This window comes from Sciurus vulgaris (assembly GCF_902686455.1).
Source record: "Sciurus vulgaris genome assembly, contig: HiC_scaffold_625_arrow_ctg1, whole genome shotgun sequence".
Taxonomy (NCBI): domain Eukaryota; kingdom Metazoa; phylum Chordata; class Mammalia; order Rodentia; family Sciuridae; genus Sciurus; species Sciurus vulgaris.
Window position 1 is genome coordinate 45,646 of NW_027632394.1, and position 16,108 is coordinate 61,753.

The 16,108-nt window shown below is 41.9% G+C and overlaps 1 pseudogene across 1 annotated transcript in view; it reads right to left on the reverse strand.

Moving 5' to 3' along the window:
- The window catches only part of LOC306652866 (chromodomain-helicase-DNA-binding protein 1-like), a 91,481-nt pseudogene that overhangs the window by 24,937 nt on the left and 50,436 nt on the right, over positions 1 to 16,108 (reverse strand). Inside the window, exon 15 of the transcript in view lies at positions 12,845 to 12,994. The product of the transcript in view is annotated as a chromodomain-helicase-DNA-binding protein 1-like (transcript). The remainder of the gene's footprint in view (positions 1 to 12,844; positions 12,995 to 16,108) is intronic.

Below are 16,108 nucleotides of genomic sequence, written 5' to 3' on the forward strand. Positions count from 1 at the left end.
TGGAACCTTCAGGATGCTCAGGGCACCAAAACTCTCCTATTTTGGAGTAAACAACAAGAGGCTTGACTTGATATAGTGGGTCCTCTCCAGCTATGGCCCAGTTTCCTATTCATCTTCACAGCCAAATCTCAGAGTTTCCTTTTCTACCAGTCTTCTGAATGACAATGAGATTATTGTTAAAAAGATGAAGGCCCCAGCCCCTCCTCTCAACACTGCTTTCTAAACACAGACTTCTTCTGGCCCCTCCACAGGGCAGGTTGCTGTTGGTCTATCCTCTGTTCACCTTCACTGGAAAGTCTCCTTACCACTTCATTCTGAAAGGTGTTGCCATTTGGAGAATTATGTGAGAAGGGACTAGGGTATATCAGCAGGAAGAAAACACCCAGTAAACACAAGTGCTTGTTCAGACAACAGGCTGTCCTCCCCTTCAGTTTATTCATTTGATGAATGAGGGAAAACCCACATCACCATCTGATGTAGACAAAATTTTAGAACCAGGAAACCCCAAGCAAGGAAATTTCTGTCAATATCACATCAAGTCTTTCTTAGACATAAATAAGGTCACTCTCAACTTGTATTGAAAGGCAGAACACCAACAGCTGAAAGAGTTTGAAACAAGAATGAGCTGGAGGAGCTTGTCCATTAGACTTCCAGACCCATTGCATGACCACAGTCAGAAAGAACAATGGTGAGGGTGGACAGAGGGAGGGACACACATTCAACAGACTGGAACAGAGCCCCAGGAGGGGGCCATAGAAATGGGCCAGCTGAGTCTGCACAAGGCCAAGGGAGCAATTCAGTGGAAGAAGGGCAGCTTGGTCCACAGTAGAATAGGAAATCAGGTAACATCACTGGAAAGAGGAAATGCTCTATGCTTCAAACTTATACAAAAATTAAAGTGGGCCATGGACCTGGGGGAAAGCACAGCCTTGTGAGATGCACAGTGTGTTGGTCAGCCCTACTCCACTGTGACCACCACACCTGCCTAGGGCACCTCTGAGAAGCCAGGGTTTATTGGACTCATGATGTCACAGTGTGGTTGGCCAACTCTGCTGAAGAAACCTCATACAGAATGGGCAGGAAAGAGAAATGGTGCTCAGGCTTGCAACCAGAAGGCAGGGATATACAGACAGGCGGTCAGGGCCTTACAGTTCCCCCAAGCCACACACTGTGACCCAATTCCCCTAGCCAAACACAACTTGCTTCTCATTTCCAACACCTCCCAGCAAGTCCATTCAAGTCATAATTTATAGATTTTTGCCCACAGTGGGACTGGACTCCAAGACCTCGCTTATGCTATGCAGATGCTATAACACTGAGCTGTAACCCAACCTGCGCCATCCAAACTATTAACCCATTATGTGGGTTAATCAACTGAGGAGATTAGAATCCCTGTAATCTAGTTTTTTTCACCTCTTAACACTGCAGCACAGACACCTGAGGTTTGGGGGATACTATAGATCTAAACCATACCATTTATAAAAATATAGCTAAGCAAAACGGGGAAATCCTGGGAACCTAGTGTTAAGCAAAGCATTCCCAGATTTGTCACTAAAGTGCAATCTAGGAAAACAAAGGTTACTAAATTGATAAACTTCTGCTCAATTAAATCCCTGGTTCAGTGGATAAAAATAAAAGTAACACAGTGAATGAAAATGCAAGCTGGGTGGACATGCCTGTCATCCTCAAAAGCTGGGAGGGTGAGACAACAGGATCACCTTAGCTTCAATTCAAGGTCAGTCAGCACTTAGTGAGACACCAACTTAAAATTAAAAAAAAAAAAAAATGAGGACTGGCAATATAGATCATTTGTAATGTGCCGAAGTGTTCAATCCATATTTCTATCCAGCAAAAAAAAAAAAAAAAAAAAAAAAAAAAAGACAGGAAAAGAAAATGCAAGTCACACCTTGAGAAAGGGACTACTATTTTTAGTGTAAGGTATTTTGAGAACTCAACATAAAATGAAAATAAGAGAAAAAAGACTGAGTGAAAATGCAAGCTGAGTGTGGTGGTCATACCTATCATTCCAAAAACAAGGGAGGCTTAGACAGGGGGATCACCTTTCTCTCAATTTGAGATCAGTCTCAGAAACTCAGTAACACCCCATCACAAACATAAAAAAAAATAAATAAAAAGGATTGGGTATGTTGGTCATTTGTAAAATGTCCCAGTATTTGAACTCAAATATCCACAACCAAAATAGAAAAAAAAGTACAGTCCACATATTGAACAAATGTCTACTATCTTGAATGTATAAGGTTTTGTCAAAACTCAACATTAAGTAAAACAAACCTTAAAGAAACAAGCAAAAGACTTGAGGGGACTTTGCTCAAAGAGAATATAATACAATGTCCCTACCATTAAGGATTCCTAAACTAAGGTAAGTGGGACAATGGTCAAGCCAGCATGCTGGTACAGCCATGGACCAGGACACCACTTAACAAAGAGAATGTGAACTGTTGACACACAGCAGCTGTGATGAGTTCCCAGAGACTCATGCTGAAACCATTCAAAAGATAACACACCATCTGATTCCAGTGAAGCAACACTGGTAAGATGACCAGCTCACAGACACAGCAGACAGCTCAAGGTTGTCAGGGATGAAAGATATTCAGGGCTGGAGAGGAGCACAGGTAGAGAGTAAGGAGACAGGAGGCCTGACCATCTGCCCACTCATCTTAGCACTGGAGGCCTTCTGCATCCTGACTATGCTGATATCAGCACCTGATGAGGCCACAACACAGGGTTTCAAGATGAGGTTACATGGGAAGGCAGGGTAGAGGGCACAAGGTATCTCTTTACCATTTCTGTCTCAGTGAGCACCTTCAATTACCTCTGTATAAAGTATTTACTTCATTTAAAGAGCTCAGGCTTTGGGGCAAAATTAGATGACCCTGCTCACAGGGTGAAAATATTGAATAAATAAGAGGTGAATAGTCCAAGCACAGAGACTGGCACAGAGGTGAACTCCCAGTTGTCTGTGAGAGATGAGCAATGCTCAGCCTCAAGGTGGGTGGGGCATGCATAGCCAGGGTATTTAGGTCCCTTGAGGGTCAGACATGGGTTAATGGATAACAGGAGCTCAAAGATACTTCCCATGTTTCTCACCAGGCAAGTAGATTGCTGTTGGCACCATTTGCTTAACAGGTGTGGGGTGCAGGGCAGAGGGATGAAGAGGTCTTATTTTTGGATATGGTGAATTTGTGCTCACTGGGAGACACTGGAGTCATCATATCTCAGCTGTGTATGCAGGGCTGGAGTTCAGAAATCAACTCTGAGACAGAAATTCAATAGAGCTTCAGCCTCATGGTTGGAGCAAAGCAGTCAGTCTCATCCAGAAGGCTCAGAGGGGGGAAAATCAGCATGCAAAGGATATTTCTCAAAAAAAGAAGTCATTGGAAGAAAAAGCCAGTGGATCCTAGTCACCTCACAGCAAAAAAGAAACAAGGATGTAATTCCAGCCTCTGGATTTCATGACTGGGGTGTTGCTGGTGACATGGTAAAGGCTGATCTGGTGAGTGGTCAAGGTGAGTTTCAGCCCAAGAGGTCAAAGAAGACAGAGTGAACGTGAATGATGAGGATAATGGGAGCAGAGAAGACAGCACAAGTACAGAGGGTCTGAGGCTGAGGGGTCTGTGAAGAGGAACTTGGAGGAGCAGAAAGAAGAGGAGGCAGAAGGTTCCTAGCCATAGAGCAATCAGGGTGGATGAGGAAGTAGAGTTCCACCTTCTAATGTCTTTGTACAAGGAGAAACAGCAGCTGGAGAGCCAGGTGCAAGTTGGTCAACATGAGGGAAATGGGACGGAGTCACACAGGGTTCCTGGATTTGAATCTCTGGTACGGTGATGCAGGTGGCTGTTTTTGCTCTGTTCAGTATTCCTTGAGAAGGAGAAGGCAAGAAAATCTGCTAAGGAAGTAGGGCCATATCCATTAGGACTAATTTAAGCCTGGCACTTAACCCAGTACCCAGGACACAGGGAATAAGTTTATTTATTTTACTTAAGCAGTAACTATTCCCTTAATGCAGTTGTCTATTATAACCAACAATCAACTGCTTCAGATTAGATACCTGGAAAGGTGCTGTTCATCTTCCTTTCACTACAGCTTTAAATTAGCAGAACCCATAGGCACAGCCACCACTGCTGACCAACAGCAGCTGTGGACCACTGAAAATGACTCAAAGGCAGCAGCAGTAAGGTCCGGTGCTGCTTGGTCCTCAGCAGGAACTTCCATATTCACTATGGCCCCAGTCCTGGAAATCCACACTTTTTCTCTCAAAACCTCACCATAAACCTTAAAACTAGATGAATTTCCTGAGAGACTGGCTGGGAGTGTCTGTAAAGAAGGTGCCCCTTCACTACATACCACCCACAGCCCCCTAGATCTCCAGCACCCACACCTGCCTGCACTCACACTGAGTCACAACTTCTTCTCTGGGGGGGCGAGTTCCTCAGCAAGCCAGTGTGCGTCACCCTGCCACTGTCCATGCAGCCAACCTAGATTGCCTTACACACAGAGTTGAGGACAGAGCCTGGGGGTAGAGGCACGTGCACACCTGAGTACCAGTGAGCATGTGGGCATGGCCCCTACCGTGACTCCCAAGCCAGCAATCCCTTGCACACATCCACATGGGTAGACACCTGGGCCACGGTGGAAATGACCCTGTGCCTCTGAGAAGGAGGTGGGAGGGTGCTGAAGCCCTGCTGAGTCACAAGGGGTGGGGCAGAATGAAGGAGAGGGGTCACACCTCTTTAAGGCCCATAGAGTTTTCATTGAAAGTAAACAGGTAGGGTTCAGAGGACTGTGTGGCTACATGTCTGTATCCAGAATTTTGTGTTCCATCATGTCAGTGTCGCACTGCAATAAAGGGAAGTTCATGCATTATAACAAGTGGTCAAATCAGATCTCCATCCCATGCCTGCCTCTCCCAGGCACATGGGGAGAATTCCAGGTTCTCCCTTGGCTGACTTCCTTACATATCCAGTGTGTGGCTAAAGACAAAATACCAGAGATCAACTAAATTTTGCACAGGCAAAATCAACAGAAAATTTTAACTGCTGGCTTGGATGGGTTCCAGGAGCCCCATAGATATCAAAATCCTTGGATGCTTAAGTCATTCATAGCAAATGACATAGCATTCGCATGCACACTCTCCTGCATGTTCTAAACCATCAGTACATTCCATAGAATACTCAGTAGAACATAAGCACTATGTAACAAGTTAGGCAGTAATAACAAGGGAGAAGTACCTATTTATATAGTGCAGATGGAATTGTTTCTAAATATTTTGCAGCTAAGGTTGGTTGAATATGAGGATGTGGAATCTGCAAAAATGGAGGACCAGCTGCAACCTAAGCCCCTGAGATACATAAATATCTAAACATTTAAACTCAGAAAATTCAGGAAGTGTGACCCCAGCATATGGTGTTGACTTCCCTCACAATCCAGTGCTGGAGCTGAGTCCCATGGTTGCAGCCCCTGACGCATCTGCACAGTCTAACTGCAGCTGAGGTGTGTGATAAAGTCAGGTTATCCCAGCATATCTTTTAAACAGAGGATGGTCTTCTGCCTACCATGAACATTTTTTGCAACTCAAGAAGACTTGCAGTTAGATGGAGGTAGGTCACCTTCAGCCAGAAGCTCCTTAGGGTACTAATCCCTTAAGCAAAATGCCCTGGGTTGTTGTTTTCCATTCCATGTGGAAACAGTCTTGAGTGGATAGTGTGGCTCCATGTTATCTGTGTACACTCCTCCTTCTCTGGCTCTCCCACCCCTGAAGTTACTGTGAATTTAAGATCCATTTGCAATCAGTTTTAGTGCTCAAAGCCTAGCTAAGAGAAAGCTAAGAGAATTCTATTGTAAGTGAGAGTCCCAGCCAGTCACAGCAGGGAGGTTTCAGCTGACCAAATGAGACAACACAACTTGCAACCTTCAAGCTGACTTTGTAACCAATTGAGCTTTTTAGAGCTTGCATCTCTTTTCTGTTTCTCAATACTGCCTGAACCTGTGGCCCTACTCTTCTGCTCTTGTGCTCCTGGATTGTGAATCATTATTTTAATAAAAAACTTTTAAAATTAAATGCTTTATTTAACTTGTCAAAGGTTCTTCACATAAAGTGACTTTGGGATCTAAACTGTATATTAATTTCAATATGATTAGTGGTCAGTGATATATCTTTTATGTTTATAACCTATTTACATGCTTAAGAAATGGTTAATTTTTAAAATAAAACTTGCTTATCAGAGGGTTTTTCAAGTATAAGATGATTTTGAAGATATTGCCTTTTAACAATAAGCAGTATTTTATTTGAAAAAAGTACAAAAATCTAACATCATCTAAATATTATATAAATAATTCAAATCTTTTGAAGATTAAAATCCCACCATTCATTTTTTTAAATTGTGAAGGAAAACTAAACTTGGAAGGGCAAATTACAGAAAATAATGTTGAAACTAGTCATTACCTTTCACGACTCTGTTACTGATATTGGTAAGTTTTATACTAAATGTAATGCTAGTAGTATTCACACTGCATGAGTCATTTTACATGTTTTTTCTTGGGACTGGACCCAGCACTGTGTGCATCCTAGGTAGAAAACTGTAATAAAACAGAAAAAACACACCAGGCATGGGAAATCACATAAGGGAGTTTATTAAGCAAACAGAGTGTCTCCCTTCAGGATAAGAGAGAAAATTAGAGGAAAAGATAAAAGGCATGCTAGAGAGAGTGGAAAAGTGAGGAGGAGAGAGAAAGCAATTGAGTAGGAGAGAGAAAGCAAGAGAAAAGATGGCAAGGAAGCTATGCTCAAGCAGTTGAATTCTGCCAGGCTAACAGGAAACCAATAAGGGAGAAGGATATTGCAAGCTGACTGATGAACCAATAGCTAGCTAGGATGTTCACAGACTGACAAGAAGTTGGGAGGTTGGAAAATGGCTGAAATGGGAAGGGCGGGAGAGCAGCTTTCAGACTGACAAACTAGGTTGTAATGCAATGGTAAGGGCAGGGGAGAAGCTTTGTATTACAGGAACCAATGAGATGCTCCTAATACTAACATTTAAAAGATTCTGTGCACATCATCTAATATTGTTTTATACAACACTGCTAGTTTCCAGTTTCTTACATTTTAAGACTTTCAGTCATACTACTTCAAAATACATCATTTTAATAACATATGTACCAACAGTAAAATTGAAACTACTTATAAAATCATGAAGCAAAAACAGAAGAAATGGAGATAACAAAGACAGTCTTGAAGCAAAATTCATCCTTAAATCAGTTTCAGTATTAATTGCATATAAGATCCTCCACTTCATGCTCTAAAGAGTAAGTTAGACAAAGTGGTTTATGAGACATCTAAATTAAAAAAATGGATACAAAAGCATTTTCAGTTGTTTCCAGTTTTGAGAACTTGTTGTTAATTGTATTTTGGGGGTGAGTGACATGTCAATGAACACAGACATGTATCCCTTTATCCCACTCAGCTCAGAACATGCCTCACACTTGAGGGCCTGGTTCTGCTGGGTGGGAGACAGTGGTCAATCACTAAGGTGTGGGTCAAACACTGGCCCTGGGATCAGAACCCTGTGGCCCTGATTGTGGGGTGACCCACAGGTAATGATGGGGCCCTGTGCTCAGGAAGGACATTCAGCCAGACTCTACCCCAAGGTGGGTGGGAATCGTGGGCAAAATCAAGGGAGCAGAGGAACAGGGAGCAGGGTTTGGGTCCTAGGGAGCTCATGGCAATGATGATCCTCCAAACACAGATACTCACATGGGCCCCGGCAACTGGGAGGAAGGCTGGACAGAGATGTTGCCACATGGATCCAGGGCTGCTGGCTTTACTGGAACAGAAGTAAGAACTTGGTGAGCAGACACAGCAACAAAACACAAGTGCAGACACACAGCATGTTCATGGAGGAAATTCATGGCACTTCAGTCTCACATGGTGAAACTAAGGCACAGTCTCACGTTGTTCTTCATGTTCCCAAATCTGTTTTTCCTACTTTATCTACAGTAATCACATGTCCAGCATCCAAAATGGTACAAATGGTCTAGCCATAGGTTTTTCTACCCAGGCTTATAATTTTGTAATATACATCAAGAGGCTACATCTGAAGTGGAGTTGGGTCACTGGTCCCATTACCCACTGGTCCTGTGCAGGCTTGCAGGACACTGTGGATGGATGTGGCTACACAGTCCCTGCAGCTTGAGCTCCAAGCACTGGGACTGAATCCCTGTTAGCCAGCCCATTAGCCTGCTGGTGTTCTTGCTTCTGTTCCTCCCCTGCAGCCCTGTCACTGGGCCTTGGCCTGCAGAGCCAGGCAGAGTAGACCTGGGCCTCAGATCCCTTTCTCTTGGTCCATGCAGGGGCCAGAACTGACTGCAGTGAACACCTGCAGTGCTCAGTTCTTATCCTGGGGGCTGTACTTGCACAACCTAGGGGGAGACACTTCCCCCATTTCACAGATAAGAAATAAGATTGAGCTTCATTTATCCAATGACTTAACCCCAAGTTGAGGATCCATCTGCTACCTGAAAAAGCAAAGAGAGTCTAGATATTGTCCAGAGATGGGACAGAGAAAGATTGTACCTACATTTACAGTCTGACTTGAGGCTGCAATCAACAGCAGGAGGCTGGATCTCACTTCCTCTGACAATGTGTTCATGTGAAGGAAGGGCTGCAGGTGAGCAGCTAGGAGAGAAAAAGTGAGGGCTCCCTGGGTTCCTGGGGTTATGGCTATTCTGGACATTCTCACCCATTCTCTCCATGGCCAGCAGGATGGAGAGAAGTGGGCACATATTTATCTCCAGAACCAGCTTCATCCACATGGCTAGTATCTCTTTATTCTGCCTAAATAGAGAAGAATGAAGGAAACAGCCATCACTGACCAGAAGAAATATGAAAGGGGAAAAAATCTGTATTCAAGTCATGTTAGGCACCACTGTGTTGGGCACGCTGTGACTGTGGAGCCTACAGAGACCAGGAAGGCACTCAAAGTGGGAATGTGAAGAGATCAGGTATGTGGGCCTCTTCAAAATTTCCTGGGATCCAATATTATCTGGGTTAAGTCTTGTATAAAATGCTTCCTGGTTTCTGAGTGGACTCAACCCAGAGGTCTGATGGGCAGAGACCGCCCTGACTGTAGACTACATGGACTGGATATGCCTCCAGTCTCACCATGCAAGTTCATTCTATCAGAGCTGATCAGGGGAAGTATCATGTGGGCAGTCCTGGGGCTATAAAATGGGCCTGGGGCCATGTTGCATGCTCAGAAGCTTTCATCTTGGGTCACAAGATGTAGTGGAGGTGAACAGTTCTGTTGCTTGCTCATCCCTGGGCCCACAGCCAGGAACAATGCTGAGATATTTCTCAGTTGCATTTCAAAGTACTCAGAGCACCAATCTGTTTGCTGTCACCTTGATAGCCATCATAGACTTTCACGCAGCTTGGATATTTGCTTTTGATCCCCCATGCTCTCACACCTGACTCAACCCATGCTGAACCATTCCTCTTTGAGGTGAGACTGTGAATGAGGCTGCTGGAGGGAAGACCACCACCCAGGCTTTCCCTCTCTGCTCATGAGCTGATTCAAAGAACCTGTGCACCATTCCACCTCACCACATTCATTTCTTCTAGAAGAGGGACTCTGCACTGACCCAGGGCCCTGAACTGAGGTAAGAGCCCTGGTTAGATCCAGGGACTTAGCATCACTGGGGATGTGCTGATGGCTCATCAGTGTGACTTTACATATGTCCAAAAATTCAGTAGGTTCAACTAAAACCCACTCACCTGGTGAAAGATGGCTCCAAGGATTCTGGACAGAGTGGATGGCCCTGCACTCCCTTTTCCCAGAGGAGAATGCTTGCAGGCCTCAGGGAAGGTATCTGTGACAGAGGAACTCAAACCCTTGTGGTCCCAAGCTGGTTCTGCATGAACATTCTCCATGCCCTCCACAGTCACTCTGTGTCTTAGTAGTACTCCAGTGGACACAAGCCCTGATCCTGCAGCACAAGGTCCCTTCTGACATATCCTGCTCCAGCACAGAGGTTGGAAGTCACTTCTAGGCACAGGGATTGCAAGGTGGCATTTACAGTGCCTCCATGACTTATGCCTACCTGCAAGAAGCTCCCTTTTTACACTACAACACTGCTCACCAAGCCTGACCAGCACAGTGGACAATGTCAGCTCTAGGCCTATGCAGCCCACACAAGTCAAACTGAAAACATGGGCACTGGTTTATATATATATGGTTTTTATCTTCCCACCTGGAGGTGAGCTCTGGAGGGCAGGAGCATGTTTTCAAAAAACTTTGCATAAGTTCTAGATGAGGGGATAAACTTAGAGCTTCAATCCAGATGCCAGGACCTGGGGCAGAATCATTTCTGCCTCTGAAGATGAGGAATATGTCTCCTAACTTCAGGCTTCATATAAAAGATAGGTGCAGCTCTGTCCTGCCCACCTCACCTAAGCAGCAGGATGGATGAAAGAAGGAAAGAATGCTGTGCAGGTTTTGGGGTAGGGTGCCAATGGGACTGAGACTGTTCCTGCATCAAGCAGATGAGGTGCCCACAGAGATGGAATTAACTCAGGGAAAACCAGATACAATAGAAGGAAGGACCTCAAATGGAACTTCAGACTTCAACCACAGAGATGCAAGTGTGACTTAGAAAATATTCTTAATTTCTCATTTGATTTCAGTAGTCTGTTTAGTATTTTGTTTTAGAGTCTGTTTGGCTGCAATTTGGAATGAGTTATATTTCCTTTTTTGGCTTTGGTTGTTTAAGTGAATTAAATGCTATGGTTTGAGCCACACAGTGAAGCCTGAGACAGATTGTACTGTTGTTACTCATGAGAGTCCATCTCCCTCAGTGAGCAGGGACTTCTCCAAGAACCACCTGGGGTAGCAGAGGAGGTCTGCATCCCAAATGTTAGTGGCTATCAGTCATTGAAAGTCTTCCTTGGCCTGGATGATATGGGCCTGCCAACTGTGAGTACTCTATGCTACCTTCCTTTCCCCTGAACTTAGATGGGGTTAAAATTGACCTTGGTAAAGGTGGCTGCTGTCAACTGAAAGGAAGTCTCTGCATCTGGGCATGGTAATGGCAAAAGAGACAGATCTATTCTTCTTCCTAACCACAGGGTCATGGGAAGGGCAGATATGTTGAGATATTTCTACCTGGCTTGGTTTGTGGGGATGGCACTGGTTGGCCATTGCCCTATTCCTTGGAGTGGCTACTGCTACAGTGCTTGAATTTTATCCATTGTGGAAGTCTCAGGGATCTGGAAGGTAAAGAGTGTTGTTTTCTTGGGTGACTTGAAGATGGATGAATTCTCACAGTGTCTCAGAGCTTATGGGTTTGTTCTTGGTGGCCATATGATGTGGGAAGGTACAGCTAAGATGTCTGGACCCTGGGCTGTACCAGTGTGGATTGTACAGGATACAGAGGCCTTGGACTTGACCACGGATCCAGCAGACACAGAGTCCATCTACCTGGGCAACCTGCTGGGTGGCCATGTCTCTCTTCATGATGAATAATTTTTGTGCATTTTCAGAGAAGTTATTTCTGAAAGAGAAAGAAGTGAAGGGCAGAGCTGAGCACAGGAAGGAAGTTGTGGTTATGGAAGTCCCATGTAGCCCACTGGGATAGGAGAAGTTAGCTGAGGCTTGGCTGCTCTGAAGTCTACCTGGGACCTGCTTTTTTCAGCTGTGATCTTCACTCAAACAGGTATGCAATTGAAAAACCATGATTAAAAACTTGCTGGATGTAGGCTGAGGTTGTGGGTCAGTGATAGAGTGCCCACCAAGTACATGGGAGTCAGTGGGTTCGTTTCACCTCTGAATGTTCTTGCATTGTTTCACACATGAGCCTTTGGGGGAACACCTCACACCCAAACCATAACACAAAGCAACCCAGGAAACTGAGGAAGGAAAATCATAAGTTCAAAACCACCTTGGCAACTTAACAAGACTATGTCTCAAAAACAAATGGGGGGGCTGGGGATGTAGCTCAGTGGTAAAGCACAACTGGATTCAATCTCCAGTAGTGCATGGTAGAAGATAGGAAGAATCTCAAGAGTCAAAATGAGTTTAGTCACCAATATCCCACCTCCTAGGCATTTCTTGCATACACTGAAACCCAGAAACCACTGTTTCTCAGAATGAAGTACAAACTTTTAAGACTGGTATCAGTGTTTTATAATAATACTCTAGTTCAAATTTCTAATCTTTTCTCCTACTACTCCTGTATAGATATTTTCCAGTATGACTCTAAGTATATTTGTATCAGGTCTTGCCCTTACCTAAATTGCTCTCTGAGACTGTCCTCTTAAATCCATCATTATTCAATGTTTAGCTCAATTCAATCTCTTTTGAAGGTAGAGGTTGCCTGTATTTCCCTTGGCATTATGGTTGTGCCAGTCTTAACACTTGTAATGTGTTTTATGAGATTGAGTTTAATTTTTTGTATTTCTATATCTTCATGACAAGAGTATTTAAGTAATAATGCAGAGAAAATAAATAATCAGAATCATGATGATTGACAACAGGATATGGTATTTTGATTTAATATGGTGATCCCTTTAGGGGTGGTTTAGAAGAGGGACAGGGCTGCTTTTACCTACACTAAATTGTACAATATACTCACCTTACTAATGTTTTTTTATGCTAGATTATTACATAGTTTTTATACTAGGCTTCAGTTAATTTGTTACATTTCAAGAGACACTTATTTCTTAAATCATCCTAAGAGAACAAAAAAAAAATGATACTGGATCATTTTTGGTTCTTTTATAGAAAGAAAGTTTGGAAGAACTTATGATCTCACACAAATTAACAGCACTTACACTGCATTTATTATGGAGTAACCGACCCTCTTGACTTTTTTTTTCCCAAAAGATTTTTCTGAAGATTCACCAGTGGTTTAAAGGATTTTCTGTCTTCATTACTAGGCTCTTTAGAATAATCTTTACCATCAAATAAATACATATGTTTCTCTAAGAATATAAAACAGAAAGTGTGAGAAATGCTAAGACATTGAAAAATAGGTTAATGCTATTCAAAGCAATAACTAGGTGAATAAGAGAATAGCCCATACTCTAAATGGGTGAAGACCAGCTTGTGAGGAAGGCATTTCATTTCCTGTTGCACCAATACTGATGAGTTTGGGTTCTATACATGTTCACTTTTCAAAGGACAGAGCATTAGCTTAAACCCCTTTGGCCTACCCTACATTATGTGGTAATCTCTGCTGAATCCCTCTATGCTTCCGAGTCTCAAATCATTCATTCATTCCACAAATATTCCCAGTGCAAATCTCACTGACTATTAAGATCCCCTAATAAAATCTCAACATTTTTTAGTCCAAACACACTTTTAATACTCAACTCTTTTTTCCTTTTTCTATAATATTAAAAGAAATAATGGGGCAAATCTATTAGAAAATTTTAAAAAATCACAAAAATAATTCCTTAGATTTATAATATTCTCTGTAGATCTCACAAAGAATCTTCATGTTTCCTACCTCAATCCTGGTATAACTAACCCCACCTATGAAAGAGGAAACTGAGATTCACCAGGGATTAAAGGGTTCATTAATTCTCTCTGCTACAAAATGAACAAGGTAGGTTTTTCTGATTATAAGATCAGTATGTTCTTTTCAGTAGATTAGTGTGTATAGAAAATTAGAGAGAAAACATGCTTGCAAATAAATATGGCAAAAACAGCAAGGAAAATAGTATGATTTTTTTCTTAATTTTTGCAGTACTTGGGATCAAACCCAGGGACTCACACTTGCTAGGTAAGAGCTCTGAGTGACACCACCAGCTGATATAGTATCCTTAAGTAGCACTTTATGCTATCAGAGCAATTTCACATCTATTACCACATTTGATTTTTGCAGTAAAGGAGTAAAGAAGACATTAATAGCACTATTTTACAGATGAAGACACAAAAGCCCAATGATGTTGGGTGATCTGCCAAGATCATGAATCAAGTGATAAACAACCAAGACCAGTAACTACAGATAGGTAAGATAATGATTCAAAAGTGAAGTGTATTTAATAGCACGTTATCAAATAATGTATTTTCACAGCATTATAAAATCAACTCTAAGTAATGTTATCAAATAATGTATTTTCACAGCATTATGAAATCAACTCTGTTTTCCCTAGAGAGTATGAAAACAAAATATTTTCATTTTCAAGAGATCAATTTCTTCACACTTGTACCCAAATCTAACTAGCTGTAATACTAATTGGCATTTGCTACTTAAATCAGCAGGGGTCTTTCAGTGAGGCACTCTATCAACAAGTGGAAAAAATAAAGAGCTGAGATGTGTCAAATATGATCAACATATATACCATCAAACTGCATAAAATTCTCAATTTACCATGTGAATGTTCTTATAAAAACTTTAGCATTAAAGGTAAAGCAACCTTACTTTTTACTTAAATTTGATTGGGCTGCTCTAATTACTATTCTTTAATGTTTATTTACATTATTTTTAATGATGCTCCATTTCTTTAGTCTGTTTCTAATAGGCAACTGGAGCCCACAGGTCTAGACCCTCATCTGTATCCTGCCAGAGGAACAATTTATCACAAAGAGAATCAAGACATGGTCATTGAAGACAACATTCCAGATTTTAATCAAACTGGAGAATTTTGGGGCAGTTAGATTGTCTGGAAAAATACCTCTTTTTAGGCAGGTGAAGATATACAATCATCTTTCTAAAAACACTGCAATTTTATTTTGTTCTAGCAAATAAAATTAAATTAATATAGATGATTACAGAAAAGGGAGTAAACTTGATACTAAGGTCATCAAATATAACTTAAAATTATAACCACACACATTTATTTTTCCTCTCACCTGAAACAGCTAAATGACAATAAATGGATTACTAAAAAGCAGTATGAGGCAATGGTATGTTAAAATTTTCACAAACTCTTTGGAAAATGAAAACAGTTTAAGAAGAGCTGTGGAAAGAATACACAGGTATCCAGCTGGGACTAACAAGAGGAATAGAAACCCTTTCAATACTCTAAAAACTTAGGACTCATGGTCCTTACAGGGCACCACAACATGGGGGAACTGAAGGGATTCACACACCAAATAATGGGAGCACCATGAGCTCTTGGATCCCTGTATTTTCAATTTAAACAATTTTTTCTGTAATGGTTTATCTTCCAAGGATGATAAAAGAGGACTCGTCTAAGGATAAAATGAGTTGTCTAGTGATGTCTTCAAATCTGGGTGTCTGGAAAGACTCACCCGCTGCAAAAGATAAATTGCCAACCAGTGCTGCTGGCATGAGGCCCAAAAGCTGTCCACATGCTCACAACAGAGCTATCTGTCAGCTTTGGGGCATTTCACCAGCACCCTGATCAGATAGTCACAGGACACCAGATGTTTCAGGAAAACTGCTAGTAAGAACAAGGGATTCTTTTTGAAAAAAGAAGAGGAAGAAGGAGGAGCAAATAGACGAAGGAGGGGAAGCAAATGGAGAAAAAGAGACAATATAGTGGGCAGGGCAACATTTTTGAAAAGACATAATAAATATTCTCCCTGGAATATATTTTAAAAAGCTATAATAAATGTCCTCAGTGAGGATATTATATCCTTGAAATGAGAACAGGATACAAACAATAAATAGAAAACAAGAAAGAGTTCTTGAATATAAATGTGATACAATTGTAAACATTTTTAAAGATAAAACACAAGAAAAGTAAAAAAAAAAGTGTTCTGTAAAATAATGACAGTCACCTGAATTTTGAATTCTTCATATATCCTATAAAAATTGCACCAATCAACAAGGATAATGAAACCACCCCTAATCAAAGCCTACTACAAAATTAGGAATCAGAAACTATTCTAAACTTCCATTTGTAGGTAAGTAGAGAAATGAACATCCCAAACTAGGTGAGCCAGCTCTGAAGTGCTCACTTGTCTGGGTAGGGGCAGACAGAGATTGCATAGAAGAAAGGACAGTGGGTTTCTAGTAGTGCCAGAGGAAATTTATTCTCCAAAATGAGAATCACAGTCCAAGTGGGAAAACAATGAGCATGGGTCTGAGTCCTGGTAGATCACAGCAGTGGTTACAAAATAAT